The following is a 17,975-nucleotide window of genomic DNA, read 5'->3' as shown; positions in this document are numbered from 1 at the left end:
TTTTCCATGCAAGAACTTAATTTTGGTCATATACTTACTGACCTATTTTATGGGATCTACTAACTAATCAACAGCTTTTTGGAAAGAAGAAGTCTGAAAATTTCGAAGCGATAACTGAAAAACTGAGGGACAAGTTCACGTATATACAGACAAACGGGTAGACAGATATTTTATATAGTACTTTATATAATCCTTTTGGGTGTTGCAAGCATGGTGGCAAACTTAATATGCCCTGTTCATGGTATAGTTATATATAATATACATTTTACACTATTATTCATATAATTATTCAATACAGTAAAAATTTCACTTACGAATAAAGGCGAAAACGTTTTTGTCGGCATACGAAGGGATTGTATTGGATATTTAAATTTGAATATGTTCATACAAATAAATATCAATGGAAAAAATAACGAATTCAAGGCTGTTTTCTCAGTTAGGTTAACAGTATCTGTCGGTTCTAGTTAAAAAAATGTTCTCTACCGAAAGAAGAAACCTTCGTTAAGTTTACCAGAACTTAACTGACAAATGGCTGCTAAACAAACATTGAGAAAATGGCCCTTAAGATATGGCATTTTACTGAAAACTATAATTACAGTTGAACTTTCCTAACTCGAATTACCATAATCCACAAAAATACTTCGAGTGATGACTGGAAATTTGTATGCAATTTGATTCTATTGCTAATTCAAGACTTTGAGTTATGGAAGTTCAACTGTATTAAATTTTTTGGGGATTGTGAATACATGCGTTTGTTTAGAAATATAAACAGTGAAATTTCCCATAAACAGGCACTGACGAATTAGCCTTTCTGTCCAGTTATTAGAGTTGTCCGCTTAATAGATTGTACTTAATAAAAATCCTACGTCGTGATAGCCATCAGAGCCTTCTTCGATTCAGCTTTTATATCCTCAATTGAGTCAAAACGGTGTCCTCGGAGTGGTCATGTGAATTTGCTGAATAGCTAGAAGTTACACGAAGATAAATCAAGCAAATGCTTTGGTTGCGGCACGCAACGTTATGGCACCTTTGTTCAATAAATTCAGACATAGTAAAAATCGAAGAATTCACTTTTAGAGCCTTACAAACCGACGCGTATCTCAAATACTAATGAATATTTTGATGTGAAATTTAGCATAGATGTCTCCAACAGGACTATCAACTAACAGACAAAAGAATTTACCGATTCGAAACACGCGAAGTATTAATAAAAAATTCACAGTAGTAAACAGGACTTAAAAAAGAACACAAGATTGATGAGACGGCGCTTTATAGTGCAACAAACGACAACTTTCATCTTTGCGATATTCGGGCCGAACACGTCGAATACGGCGCACCAAATGCGATAAATCGATGTTTCGGAGATGTTCAATTCCATTTCCATGAATTTCAATGATGATTTTTGATGAATTTTACGCACAGTTTCGATGGAATTTTCGGTGATCACGGATGTTGATTGGCCCACATGTTGATCGTTATTTATGTCCTCACGACCACTTTGAAAACGTTATATCCACACGCTAGTTCTGATTCGTCCGCCTTTGAATCTACGTCGCTTTTTCCGCCACCGCCACGCATCGCTCCATCTCCATCCTTCCATCAGTAATAAATATATATTGAACTTACTTTATAAAGTGAATTCATATTGTTAAATACACAAATCAAGTGTTGAAACCGGATGTTTTTTTATTTTTAAATAAACAAAGTTTAGCAAGTGGTAATTGAAGCGGGTAGTGATTAAACAAATTGAAACGTTTCGGTAAAAGTTTTACCAATTTTAAAACTAAAATTTAATGTTGGCTCTTTGTTCGAAGCCCATTTACGCAGCGATAACACAAACATACTGACAGCTAAACACAATAACTTCACTTCCAATCAATGAAATGTCATGAAATTCTCACTAGACAATCGATAAAGATCCCATATTCTAATGCACCAGTCAACATACAGATGGCGCCACCAGGGGGCGCTAGATTCAAAAAACATTACCATCCCTTTTTTTGGACATTGACCGGTGCACCAGTTTTTATTGTGTCAAAAGTAATTGGCTGCATATTTTCTATTCTTGTTCTCAACACTCCTGATTAAGAGCGAAGATTTAAAAATTTTAAAGAGATTTTAGTATCACTAATACATACAGTAGCTTATGACTACATTTAAGTAATATCTCTCTTACAAAAAAACTCAAAACTCAACGGCCTTAAATTTTCAAAGTTTTCAAATGGTATAAGGTCATTATTTTTACACGAGCACACTAAAGTAAAGAAAGTGGCGATAATCTCAAAAAGAAGACGCTTACTAAGAGGAAAAATCTCAATATGTGCTGCATAATTGTGCGAAAATGTGGAAGAAATAAAAAAAAAACACATTACAAGCACGTATATTTATCAAAAAATACAATATGATTTAAAAAAAATACTGTAAATGGCACAAAAGCTGAACATAAAGCATAAAGCGAAGAATCAAATATAAAAGTAAAGAACTGAAGAGTAGCTACAGCTAAAGCAGCAAATAAAACCGACTATTGCGCAGCAATAATAATATTGTCAAAATGCGGCACAAAAAAGTAAAACCAAAAACAAAAACAAATCATAATTTTTTGTGTGATGAAGTCGCGTTCGGTCGGATTAAATGGGATTTTCTTGCAATTATTGCAGTTTTCCTTAGTTATTACTTTTTCACTGCCGAACTCGTCGTCGTTGCCACTATATACTTGCATTCTATTATGTATAATACATATTATCTAGAATATACGAACCGATACGTATGTAAGCTTTGAGCATATTTGTCGTGTCTACACCTTCTTGGTATTGTACGACGAGCGCTTAAGAACATTGCAATGAAAGCAAAAGTAACGTTATTAATTCGCCATGAGATGCTTGCGATCTCTGACTGGAATGCTTGAAAATAAAATTTTTTTCTATAGTAAATACTAAAACAATGAGAAATTGGGGAAATATAATAATTTTTTTTCGCCAATTATAGCGCTTAAAATATTCAGGTTAAATGCATTATAATGTGTTGGCACAAGTTTACTATTAATACTTTATTTCATAAATAAATGAAATCTTTTTTATTTATGAATATATGTGGGAGTGGAACCTGTGGGTCAAAGGTCCACACGTAGCGGACGTGCCTTTTAAATGCACCTCTGACCAAAACTATACGAACATATGATCAATTCGAGCTAAGTAAGTTTCCAAGAAGTTCAACATTCCGAGAATCATGCAACACATTAATTGGACGATCTTCGGAGAATTTTAAAGTGAAGCGACCGTCGAGCTAAGTAAGTTTCCAAGAAGTTCAACATTCCGAGAATCATGCAACACATTAATTGGACGATCTTCGGAGAATTTTAAAGTGAAGCGACCGTCGAGCTAAGTATGTATTACAAAATATAGTAATCCAAATTTTGAGAAAGGGAGAGAAGCTTTCTGGGAAGTGCGAGGCTGCAAAAATTTAACTACAATGAGGCAGAAGGGTTAGAGAAGAAAAGGAATAATGTATGTATGTATGAAATATTGAAGAAATGAAATTAAAACAAAGTAGCAGAAGTAAAAAATGTAAATGACAAAAATGTATGTTTGTATAAATTGGTATAAGTTTGTTGAAGTAATGTTAATGTACATTCCAATAAGAATTAGCTACATTTACAAATACTGCGTAAAACATGCCTGTTAATTTAATTTGCTGATATGTATGTATGTATGTATGTATATCTGAAGAGGTCAGTAAAATTCAAAGTAAAATTTACTTTCATAAAAATGTTGTAACTTAAGATGAATTGGTATTTACTTATGTACATATTTAATTGATACAATATTGCTTAAGAATAATTTATATTTTAAGATGTATATGTATATATATTTTTTTTTAGAAATTGTAATCAACATAACGGGAAAAGACATTGGACGTACAGGATATTTTGAGTTTGACAGTGGTAGCCTTGAAGGATAAGTTACGAGAAATTGGACTGAGTGTTCAAGGTAGGAAATGTGAATTAAGAGATAGGTTGCTCTTACATTTCGGACATGTGTTAGAGGATGAAGATGAAAGCGAAAGTGAATTACGTTCAGTGACAATGGTAGAGGCACCAACCTCTCGCCAAGCCAATATAGTGTCCAACCCGCAGTTCACACTGAGGGATGTGGAAGGAAGTATTTCCTTATTTAATGGTACAGATGAGCTCAGTATTGATAAATGGTTAGAAGAGTTTGAGGATAACGCGGTAATTTTAAATTGGAGTAGTTTACAACAATTTGTGTTTGCAAGGCAGCTTCTTAGAGGGGCAGCTAAATTGTTTGTGCGTAGCCAGACAGGAATCAGAAGTTTTAGTTCTTTAAAATCAGCATTAAGAAGTGAGTTCGGTGTGAGGCCAACGTCACTCGATATTCATCGCACATTACAGAATCGTCGAAAGAAAAGTAATGAAAGTTTTCGTGAATATTTGTACACTTTGATAGAAATTGCCAAGCCAGTGAATTTAGATGAAGAGAGTCTAATTTTGTATTTTATTGAAAGAATCCCGGATTCGAAGGTAAATAAAACGGTTTTATATCAGGCGAGAACAATTCAAGAGCTCAAAGAGCAGCTAAGAGTATACGAGAGGGTACATGATTCTCGACAGCCATCAAGCAGAGAGAAATCATGGCACGGTGCATCAACGCCGGTAGAACCAAGGGTCGAAAGAAATTGTTTTAATTGTGGAAGTGAATTTCATTTGGCTAACGGTTGTGATAAGATAAAGCAGATAAAGTGTTTCAAGTGTGGACAGATAGGTCATCGTCTATTTGAATGCGATCGTAGAGGCGAGGTGAATATTAAAACAGAATCAAAACGCAGCAACGCTTTGACTGTTTGGAGTAAGAGTCACATTTTTAAACCAATAAAGATGGGTGACTTGATAATTAGTGCTCTAATTGATACGGGTGCTGACGTAAGCTTAATGAGGTATGGGAGGGATTAAAGGCAGTAAAGTATGTACACTAGGTAGTTTTGAGGCAAATATCGAAGCGGATGGGATCTATTTCATAGTAACTTTCCATGTTACAGGACTAAATGATTTGCCATGCGAAGTCATTATGGGAAACGATATTTTGAAGAGCATAAATATTTTTTGTAGCGAAAAGGGCGCTAAATTCAGCAGGAAAGAGCTGAAAGGTTTAAATAATGAAGATAGTTTAGAGACAAGACATGTATGTCAGAGTAAAAACGAAAGCAATATCGTAAGCGACAAGGAGTTTAAAGTAACGGAAGTAGAGGACAACGCAATTGCTAGTAATTTGGCCTTAACCGAATTTACTGCACTTTGTGAAGCCTTTGAGGAAAAATATACCACTCCAGATACAGCATCAAATCTTGATTTAGGTAATTTGAACGTAAAGATTCAGGCAATAGATATATTCCTTTTTACCAAACCCCAACACGTGTTTCATGCGCTGATCAGAAGAGAATAGATAATTGGTTGAGTGAAAGGCAAAGTAACTCTGAGTATGCTTCTCCAGTTGTTTTGGTTCTAAGAAAACATGGTACGAAAAGGATTTATGGTGACTTTAGAAAACTAAAGGAAGACATAATACGGAACAATTTTCCAATGATGACATTTCAAAACTGGCTAAAAAGAACATCTGTAAGATACAAAGAGAAAATAAGCATAGACGGCAGGTATGATGTTTAGAGGGTGAGCAAGAACAAAGGGCCACGAAATACTGTTTCTGTAGCAGAATATATGAAGGGGTGAAACACTTCATTCGGGGCGAATGACGGTGCAGGACGGCCGATTGTGAGAGTGGAACCTGTGGGTCAAAGGTCCACACGTAGCGGACGTGCCTTTTAAATGCACCTCTGACCAAAACTATACGAACATATGATAAATTCGAACTACACTCGAACAATATTCGAAATATACAGTCGAGCATAGTAGACAATAGTTGACTAAAACAGAAGTACAGAAGTATTCAGAAGTGGCAGACAAGCCGCTGCCTGACAATTAAAGTTATGATAAGTTAAGTGAATTTAATAAAATATTAAATTAATAATAAGTTGTGGAAAATGTGAATTTAATAAACAAAAACTAAAATGTAAAGTTATAATAAGTTATGATAAGTTGACAATTAAATGTTAAATTAATAATAAGTTGTGGAAAATGTGAATTTAATAAACAAAACTAAAATGTAAAGTGAGTTTAATAAATTATTAAATTAATAAAGTTTATAATCCAAAGACTACATATATGTGAACTATGTCCATACAATTTATTCAGATCTGACCACTATAACTTATAGCTGTCATACAAACTGACTGAAAATCACGATGTTTTGGGAATTTTTCTTTATTTGATAAGATAGCCGAATTTTGGTGTGGATTATTCCTATAATAATGCTATAATTTCCGAACAATTTATTCTGATCGAAATACTATTGCATAGAGTTGCCATACAAACTGAGCAATCGAAATCAAGTGCTTGTATGAAAAACTTTTTCATTTGTCTACATATATATCTTCACGAAATTCGGCACAATTTATTGTGTGAAATATAGGTATAACCTCCGAAAAAAGTTTTCGGATCGAACGACTATAGCATACAAACTGAGCGATCAAGAGCAATTCGTTGCTTGAAAAACGATTTATTCGACAAGATATCTTCACGAATTTTTGCAGGAATTATTTTCTAAGCCAACGCTATAATTTCCGAATAATTTATTTGCATCGAAACACATACATTTGCCATACAAACTTAATGATTGAAATCAAATTTTTGTACGGAAAAGTTTTTATTTCATTTTTGAAGGTCATTAGTGCACCGAAATTTAAGTTCTTGGCTGTACTTACCTTATACAACTTACTCAGCATACTATTATAATTTTCAACACGCAATATGCATTTATATTAATTAATATTTTTTCTGTTTACCCATCTAGTTTCATAGATATATTCACTCACACCACGCATTATAACACAATGCCATGGCCAGGTGCCAATAATTTGTAATACTCACCCGCATTAAGTCTAATATTAATTGATTTTCTTAATCTTTCATCTTTATTTAACCTGAGAATCAAAGACGAAAGCGAACACAAATGTCTAAACAAGCTGTCACTTTCATAAATGACAAAAGCGCCAGCACCTGCTTGATAAATGCGGCTTTTATTTATACACGCACAACACATACTATATGCTACACATATATGTAGCGGTTTGCTTAAGAAAAATATTTACACACATACATACATATGTACATGTAGATATGTGTGCTTGGTTGTATTGCACAATTGTTTGTACACGCATACCAAATCTGGCTTGGGGCTGCACATAAATTATGTTTGGACAATTAATTAAAAGTGAAAACCACTAGCAAGGCAACAAACTAGCGGGAAGAGGCGAAGGGTAAGCGCCAAGCGTGGAGGTGTAAATAGAAGTTGTAACAAAAACGTAGCCAAATCGCCACGAACACATATAAAAGCACCACTTATGATTTACATAAGTGCAATAACTGTACATGTGTGCGCCGCAATAAATGTATTTCTGTGCGTCTATAGCTGAGGGTGTCGGTGAACCGCCCAACAACGTTCGATCAGCATTAAAACACTCTCACCTTTGTTACGTGCTGGCTTGATAAATGGAGCTTTCGGTTAGCAAAGACACTCACGCACATGGCCGCCCAGTACGGCTGTTGTTCTTGTGCATTTCACACACACACACTTACCCACTCACGCGATAGAAGCTGGCATAGCCACATTGAGGTGCTCGGAAAATTAATCCCTGCCGCTAAAAGTCCTCTGCACGACTCTACTTTGCACCATAGTTTCTCTCGATCCACGCACGCAAACACAATTACTATACACATTTAAGCAACAACAATGCGGAATTAACAAAGGTAACAACGAAATTTTACGTTTGCTCGCCATTTACACATTTGTATCTACAAACACACACGCGCACACAGGCACACTTGAGAGTGCAAATAACAATTTAATAAATTTTGCGAAATTCCTATTCTTCCAGCATCACACCAAACAAAGGTGCGCAAATAACGGCAAATCCGAGCACACAAACTCCCAGCACTGCCACCCACATTTATGGGCGTGCCTTTGCAAACGGCATTCGTATATCAGGTGTTCAAATCGCCTCCACACATGCATACACATACACACGCACAGTCGACGCACAGTCGATAATTTTATGGCGCATATTTGTTGTTGCCTTGCGAACGAAATTGAAATCTCATAATCAGCATTTCTGGGCAACCGTAAAGTCAAATGAATTGCTGCTGATTATTGCATTTTATTACAAGTACACTGTTGCTGACTTTGATTTTCAAATCACAAGCGCACTTACTAAATGTGAATGTGCTCTTATATTTACATAACGCTAGATGTGCGCGTGTGTGTGTAGAACATGCATGTTCTCCATACAAACATCTACATGCGAGAGTATGTGCATAGGTGTTGTGGATATATGCACTTAATAATATTAGGAAGCCGGGCTGTTGGAGGTGTCTGTGTGCGCTCATATTCCCTTTGCGTGCCAATAATTCGATTTTACGTTTATGTTTCGACATTGTGTTTTTGTGTACGTGTCAGCTTTATTGAAATTTGATTTAAGTTCTGAGTGTGAAGTATCTATGCGGGTAGTGCGCGGGATTAAGTTAATACACAAGCTTGCATACATATATACATATGTACATATATACATAGATATGAGTTGTATACAAACGTATCTTGATATATAATTATATACGTATCTCATTGGTATTCACGTACCGGAAGCCGAAAAACTCTGAGCTTGAAGCATTCGTACTAGTTTTTTAGTAGCTGCAAGCAGATCAGTTCATATCCGTTTTGGTGGCGGCGATAGATGACACTTGTAAAAGTGATTAAAGATTAATCTATATTTTGAATAAAAGAAAATAATAAAAACTTTTGAGGCGATTAATTTAAACACATAATTTAAAAAAAAACATTTGATATTTTTACCATTCATTTTTTTTTTTAATTTTTTAAATAAAATTTTGTTTGATTTTTCGTCACATAAAAAATTAAATATAAATTTTTTTTAATTTTAATTTTTAATTTTTAATAAACATATACTATTAACCAAGAAATTTTGAAATTTTTGGAACAAAATATTTTAAACTGGCCATTACGACGCCATTTCCGGTGACCTCCTTGCAGGATCATCTAAAGTGAAAAAATACGTATTTTACCTAAAACCTTAGCTTAGAAATTGGACGATGGAAAAAAATTAAAATTGGACTTTCGGCAGTCATTTCAACAAAAAATTAAAATTTCAGTGAAAGTTTCGCTACATTTTTTTTCAAATAGTTTTAATAAAAAAAGGACCTTCGTTCAAGTATTTAAGAATTGTATCTCAAAAACCTGTGTGAAATTTCATGAAGATCAGTTGAGTAGTTCTCGAGAAATCTTGACAACCGACTTCAAAAATACAGTTTCGAGAAAAAAGCGTTTAAAGACGCCGCACTAAGTCTAGCTAGCCTCGAGCGCACAAGCTCTCAAGGCTTTATTCGAACCCCTTAATTCGAATGTCGCTATCTCAAAAAGCTGGAAAACTGATTTTTTCATAAAATGGCGGATACTCAAAAATAAAGATTTCCACTAACTTTGTCCAGTTAAAAAAAAAATGTTACAAATTTCAATTTTTTTTGTTACCTTATGTGATAGAGAGATATTTAAGGAATATTCTTCCATATTTCTAGTAAATCGGCTGATTTAAACTTGAGATATCATGGCGACCGTATTGAATAAGCTCAAAATACTTCAGTTTGCCACTACACCTAAAATAATTCCGAGTACACAGTAAACCAGGCGTTGGCAGTATACATGAAAGTATTTGCACTTATAAGTAGTTTTCTCTCACTAACCCATACAACGAAGCTTGTTTAAAAAATTACAAACAATTTTTTTTGGTTTCTAATGTAAATTTGACTTTTAGAATTATTAGAAAGTTTAAAATAAAACTCACCAATTTATATTGAATCAATATTATTGATATTTTATATAACAAGCATAACAGGAGTTATGTGTAATATGTTCGTTTTAATTTATTTTATTAAAAATAATTTCTCAAAAAAAAAGAAAAATGTTTACTTTGGGTTACTTTGCTTTTGATTAACACAAATTACAACTCTGAAGGAAATAACAACCAATACAAACAATTAATTTGTCAAATAACCATATTTGCATTTATTGCTCTTCTTAGCTGGTTTACTGTGTACACGGTTATATGAACTATCGAATTAAGAAAAAGAATTCTGATTTACGAGTATTTATATTTCTGGACTAGAATACACTCTTAATGGGTTTTAACTACTTGGAAGTCACAAAGAACGTTTTTTTTGTGATGTTTTTTAAAGAGGCATTCTAGTTAATAAAAAAAAATAATATTGTACATTTACAAAATTTATGGTATCTAAATAACCGAGTATTTATTTTGTATGTCCTTGCTCCCGTAGCCAATCTACAGTAAGGCTTCCGAAAAAGGGGGTCTGGCGTTAACTAATGTTATTCGAGTTAAACTTAATTTAAAGACCAAAAAATATTATTATCACAATAAAGAGTATTGGTAATGTTCAAAGTACTAGTAAAATTATGGTTATGGAAAAATTTTGTGAAAACATTTACGCTTCTCTGATATATCTAAAAATATATTTGTTACTATTACAAATTAAAATAGTATAGAAGTGCACTACACCCGATAATCGAAAAAAACTGTCAACATAACCTTACATTTTTCTTGCTCTGACGGGATTTTTTCGCGCTCGGCTCACTTTTGCCACAATATTCGGCCGATTGATTACACAGTACAACAGCTAATCTGGGGGGTGTGAAATTCCAAGTCAGGGTGATGGTACTAGGTCAGTATAGTAAAACCCTCAAAGGGTTTGACGTTCGTATGTGTCAGTTTTTTTTTATGACCTTTTAAATTTTTTCCCTATCTTGATGTTTTTTCGCTTAGTTTAACATTTTGGCAAAACCGTAGTTTAACAAAAAACAACAAAAAAAAACCTAGACTGGACATAAAAAAGAAAAACCTGACCTAGTACCATCACCCTGACAATAATCCCAAAAAATGTTCCACAGTGTTATCTGTTACCTGGTCTTAAGCATAGATCCAAAACATATTGCCAGTAACAATATGTTTCATGATATCCTGGTAGTCGGAAATCGTTGTTTCACAGACGTGTTTTTTGAAAAAATTTAGTGATTTTGGAAGCAATCGTCCTTTCACTTGGTTTTCACTGATCTTTCCAATGCCAGTAGATCTTTGACTTTTAATCGTCGATTCTCAAGCACCAATTTCTTTATTTTATTGACGTGTAGATTATCAGTTGATGTTGATGGCCGTCCTGGACGTGATTCGCTGTAAACGCGTTCTCAACCGTCTTTGAACAATTGGTACCAATCAAAAACACTTTCTAGCACCAAATAAATTTCATCGACGGCCTTTTACAACATTTTGAATGTTTCGGAATCAGAAATTTTAAATATGATATAATAAGAATCGCCGATTGCGCTTTATGTACTTCAGTAAGCTAAGCGTATAATAAACACTGAACCTTATGTTAATCTGACATTTGGTTCCAATCTAGAAAAAAACACCAAAAAAAAGTATTTCGAATGGATTTTTGAGCGAAATTTAAATTAAAAAGTCTTACTGTTTTTTGCCCACAAATAGTATATACATATACATATATCACCGGCTCTGACAAAGGTGTTGAAGCATTTGGGAGCCGAGTTAAAAAATTCTTAGAAAACCTTCATAAATATGTACATTCAATATACTATATTGAATACATACATATATTAATGTATAACCTTTAAAGCTTCAATTTTCAACTTACTACTATTGAAGCTCGCGCTTACGATAAAAGCCGCTGAGAAATGCAAAATGAAATTGAATGCCTTTATTTTCGTAATATGATTTTACTTCTGGGTCAAAGTACAAATTTGCGCTTTTGATAGTTGTTATTACATTAAATTGTATTGTAATATAGAATTGATTTTATTGCATCCCGTTATTCGATGCACAATGCATGCAATCAGTTTTTTGCTAATTGCTTAAATTAGTTAAAGCCCTTTAAAAGCTCCAAAGCGCCCACATTTAATGTATCTGTACATTATATATACATATGTATAAATATGTGGTTGTATTTGTAAATTACATGAAAGTACACACATACGTATATACTCACATGTTAGTGTGTATTTGTAGCTAGATTTATGCAGGCATAAAATCGCCATGAATTCAGTGTTGTTCATAAGTGAATTTTATAATTATAAATAATTTATTGCAATGAGCAGCAAACCTGCACGCGCACACACGATTTCAATCGTTTTGCCGACATTTAATTTATAATTTTTTATTTGCTTGATTTAGTAATCATAAGCCGGCAAATTATTATTTGCTGTTGACAACTTAGTTCGCCGCTGTCGAACCATGAATATATGTATGTAGATGCGATCTGTTATTATACTGTAATTTGTATTTAATTTATTACAACAACAATTACCAATTGCTATTTTATATTGTTGAAAACTAAAATTGAAAACAAAAACAACTTTTGAACAATTGTCTATATATCACTATTTTATAAATATGTCATACATGGGGGTATGTACTAAAATAATACATTTTTTTTATTATTTTGCATATTTCAGGCAAAAGTTTGCCCCGTTTATATTGTAGTATAAACAATATTTAAAGGATCATAAGAAGTTGGCTGAAAGCTTCATAGGCTAGATAGATAGTAAAAATTGAGGTTTTGCACTGTGGCCTACAGTCTATTGTGCCCTGTTCATAAACTAACGTAGAAACTAAATTTTTTTTGATAAAATTTGATTTTACCTAATATTCAATACACTTACCTTCGAGGGTGATAAAAAGTTTATAGCGATCGTCTTTAGCTTGAAAATGAGTATCAAGGTCCACTCGGCTGACCGCCGATTGCACTCCGGTGTGAAATGATGGAACCATGTTGCATCTGTTGTCATACTATATATCGACGCAAAAATATGGTTTTATTAAGATTGAGCAGCTTCAAACACTGCTAAGAATGATCAATTGGTTTTTGTTCCTGGTTGATTTTTAGCTCGCACAGCACCTACCTTGCACAGATTTTTCGTATACCCGAATATTCATTCACAATATGAGTACTATATATCCAACACGATCTGTTGATATTTTTATAGTCTCAACTCTGTCCAACAACTTCACTTTATGGTCCTCAGACATTTTTTGGGGGCTTTGTTTTAGTGTTTCGGTCGGTAACAGCTTCTTTAGAACGTCCACTGCTCTCATCGTCCCTGCTGCTTATTTCACCTCGTCACCACTCCTCAACAGTTGTTTTTCCGCCAAAAAACATTGCCTTGTTAATACACGAAATTTCTTTTGATCCATTTTTTGTAAACTGACATAAGTTGTTTCACTCAAAATGTTATACCCCATAAAGTAATAGTTCGACCGATGTCAAATTTGTTCACAAAAAAACTTTTTTCTGATCTGTGTTCTTTAAACTCAATTCCTTCATTGGCCAGTATTTTGGTTATCTCAATGAAAATTGCAGAATATATTTGATTCATAGCAGTATATCTTTGTGCTTAAAATAGAGAAAATTGGCCGAAAATTTGACCTAGCTCCCATATAACTAATATCAGGATTTTCGCACATCCGGCTGGCTTTGCTATCATTAGTGAATGTATGTGAGGTACATTGATAAAACCCAAGGAACATTATTGAGTATATGGCATGATAATAGTTAATTAATAAAATCGGGTCGATACTACCCCAACGCCCATATCCTACATATAGTATAATGATTTTCATTTTTGTAACAAATATCATGCCGAATATGTCGGTTAGTCTAATAGTTATATATAGTATATGTAAATATGTATATATAAAATTGCTTGGATTCCGATCCTCTGGTTGACATTTTACACCTTTCCCTTTCCCTGGATTTGGTTCCTGTAAGTTGCAAGAGTATAAAATGTTCGGTTGCACCCGAACTTTATCCTTCCTTATTTGTTTTTTGTCAAACCGATGTTTGGGATTAGAAATATTAATATTATGTTAAATTGAGATTTTCGGGGTACAATAAATAATAATTTAAATGTTAATTCAATTATTTGCTAATTCATTAATTGGTCCCCTGAGTAATACAAGTAGTAATAATTTGAGCAAACATTTCGAAATTTTTTAAACTGCTCATAAGGTTGTTTATTACTCAAGCGTATTCATAAAAAACACTGCAAAACTCAGCAGAACACGTACCTTAAACCCCTACGACGGTGGAATATTATTTTCATCTCAATCAACCCACCGCCCTTACATAATCTGACAGAAGCCGAATACAACTCAACAACAATGCCGACGAAGTCCATTGACATGACTTTATTAAATGCTTATATCCTTATCAATTTCAATTGAATTGCGCTAAAAGAAATCCTATCGGCTGCGGATAATACATAATCGTACATTCCACTCAGACGTTGGACGAAACAACGGGGATTATGTGCTTAGACACTAACATAATCGCATACGTGCGTGCTTATAAAGAGCGTATGTTAGTGTGTGGAGAGAAGTACATCACATGTCTTTATAAAATAGACTATTTCTTTTTGTGACTACAGCAATAACGAGGACATAACGCAGTAAAGGAAGTGTAACTATTAGTCGGGAATTTGTGTAGATACATCTGTATGTTAAATTTGATTGGAACGCACTGGGATATGAATTTAGTAAGAGTAGTAGGCCACTTGTAGTAGATTACGATGCGTATATGGCATATGTACATATGTATGTGAGAAATTCTACTAATTAATAAACTGATGTTTGTATATAAAAAAAGAACATAAGCTTGAATTGTGTTATAAAAATACTGAAAATTTTAAACTCTTTCACTATTTTGTTATATTTTCCTTTAAATTTAACTCTTCCATACTTCACGAACTCTCAAAATCTTCTACATACTACCTGCACTGCTCTCGCCAGAAGCCTTCCTCTATCGCATTTTAAATACAAAGTTAGTTGATCCTTTAATATAATTAAAGAATTGAGCTTTATAAACTAAGGCCAAGAGAAAATATCAATTTATAAGCATATTGTTTTGGAATTCTCTTCAGCTCTTACTGCATCAGCCTTAATTATTGTTTTCTTTAATATTCGTATTGCGGCTGAATTCTTTCCCCACTTTTTTTGTTGTATCAACAAACAAAATTCTCTCGTCTTGCCTTGTCTTTGGTTTGGACACATGTGCAAATTTAGTCTGCCACACATACGCAAAATATACAATAATTCATATATGTAGTATATAGATATGTATATATGTATGTATGTATAATATTTGGCTGCTAGCTGTATCTCTAATAAGGCGAAGTGCTATACTCAATCAAAATTTAAACATTCGGTACTTGCGCTTACGAACATGTATGTACATAGATGGGTTAATCGGTTGGTTAGTATTATAAGTGTTTCTGGGCACATATAACTAACTTTATTCGAGGGTTTCCTTTTATATTTTGGAATTAGAGAGTAAAAACTAATATAATACATCGAAAATAAGTTTATTGTTTTTCAAACTATTCTCCATTAAGATGTAAATACTCTTGCATGCGATTGAAACAATTGTCGATGCGCTTTTGTTACTCTGATTGACACCCTTCAGGTGTCGAAAAGTGTTGACCGCTTAGTTTCTTTCTTACGTAGGGAAATATAAAGAAGTATCACGGTGCCAAGTCCGAACTAATGCTCAAAAAGTGCTCAAGAATGCAGTTGTTTCAGTCAGGATGTGAGAGCTCGAATTGTCGTGTCGAAGAGTGATCCATCTTCCACGGTTGATTTTCTGATTTTTTGATAAACAACTGAGAAACAATTGATTGTACTCTACTCAGAATTTATTGTTCTGTGTTGTTCTAGTAGTCTATAGCTATCACAGTCTCTCTAAAGATCACATGACGACCTCATGAAATTTGCCTCAGAGTGATGTACGATCTCCATTGAATTCATTATGCCATTAACAACTACTGGTCTCTGATCAAGCTTCATCATCACTTTTGTAAAGTTTTAAAATATAGTCCCATAAAAATGATTGCGATTTTACCCCATTTTCTAGACGAGTTGAATTTTTTAAGTAACTGTAAACACCACAACTAGCGTCTTGTAAGGTTCTGGGTATGTAATTATAACTTCAAAAATCTGAAACCTTACGAAAAAGTTGTGAGCTTGATATTGCAGCACTAGTGTTGCCAAATCGCGAAACATAAAAGGCAACCTACGTATATTTCAATATACATACATATATAAAAGCTTATATGCCTATGTGTGTATACATACTAAGCTATTCACCCATTGATATGCTATTATATAAGATCTGTTTGTTTATTTGTTGTCTCCGACGGGTGTAAGGATTTGACAAGCAAACAACAACAATACATACACGTAATCAAACTGCTTTCGGAGGCAATTGCTTGTTTTCACTTGCGCTGCCTCTTGGCTTTTTACTGCCCAGCTGTCGGCGGACTAAATTGAGACATTGGATTTGGCGCGGCGTCGCGTGTGTAATATTAACAACGAAAACAGTCCCCTAAGCCTGCGAGACTGTTGTTGTGTATTCCACAGCAATTAATATCGGGTTGTCAAAGGCATTGGCGAAACAGGCGAAGAAGTTGGCGGTGACGAGAACTGCGTGTAATCCGTCAGAAATAAGAGCTTTACGATATACATACGTAAACCATTAAATTTAACATCTATTACATAATCTCTTACGCTGTAGCAAACATATAGTATATATTTACAGACTATTTTGGAATAGTTTCGACGTATTCGAGTGTATTATATCGTAAAATTACAAATAAATTTGTAGAAATAAGTTTAGTATGGTTTTTAGCAGGAAAATGTGCTAGATATGCTATTTTTCTGTTATTTTTAGTATCAGCCCTTTCATCACTCAGCATAATTTTCGACTGAGCTGAAATCAATATCATACATATACGAGATTTAGTGAAATTTAAACAAAATAATTAAAAACTCGCTGAAAGTCGAAATTTACTATACAAATAAAAGATAATAATGAATTCTAGATTTAGTTGCTTGATAAATAAATTAATAACAGAAAATTGGAATATTTGCAACCAGCAAATACGTTTGTTGGTTCGCACTCAATACACAGTCGTGATAATTATAATAAATGAAAATTTGTAGCTTCCGGAAATCAGTGATTCATCAAGAGATAATTTGCATAGTGTGGGCATGATGTGAAATGTGCTTCTCACCAAATATCATTTCATTGCATATTGACCTCGTGCGCAGTGTATATTTCAAGCGAATTTCATAATTCCAAACCATATGTTCACCGAAACGGAAATTGGATGCTGAACAAAATTCGCATTTGCAATCAACCGAAATGTATTATATACATACATACATACATATCTACAAATACACAAATCTGCATATGCGCATTATATTTTGTACGCCGTAAAATCAAATCAAGATCAGTGTTTCGACATGGAAATATAAACAATACCGCCGGCGGAATATAATATCAAAAGGTTGCGGCCAAAATTTGTCATGAAATTAAAAACCGATATGCAGTGCCGACTTTTTTCACTCCAATTCATTCTAGCATGAAATTAGTTTGAAAATGAGTGCATTCAGAGAAAGTTTGGTATGACTTTTTGAAAAGCTCTGAGGGCCAACGAGTGTAGTGAAGTGGTTAACACCGGCATTTTACGAGCTTTTTAAGTGAATAATTAACACATTTTATGTAAATAATTTATATCCAACAAAATATTGATTGATAATTCTTAGAAGTAATAGATTGAGTTCCCGAATTTTTCACATGGCATTGCAGTCAACGTTGCAAGTAATGCATTAAAAAAGGACTGAATTAGGTTAGGGTAGGATGGGTAAATAGGCTGCTTCCTCGTGAAGTCACATATAATCTCAGTTGAACTGTT

General features: G+C 33.8%; 1 protein-coding gene across 4 annotated transcripts in view; it reads left to right on the top strand.

Moving 5' to 3' along the window:
• The window catches only part of LOC126766372 (uncharacterized), a 277,536-nt gene that overhangs the window by 183,672 nt on the left and 75,889 nt on the right, over nucleotides 1–17,975 (top strand). The window lies entirely within an intron of this gene.

This window comes from Bactrocera neohumeralis, unplaced genomic scaffold, assembly GCF_024586455.1.
Source record: "Bactrocera neohumeralis isolate Rockhampton unplaced genomic scaffold, APGP_CSIRO_Bneo_wtdbg2-racon-allhic-juicebox.fasta_v2 ctg100, whole genome shotgun sequence".
Classification (NCBI taxonomy): Eukaryota; Metazoa; Arthropoda; class Insecta; order Diptera; family Tephritidae; genus Bactrocera; species Bactrocera neohumeralis.
Note: the sequence above shows the minus strand (reverse complement) of the source record. Positions and strands in the feature narration are given on the sequence as shown.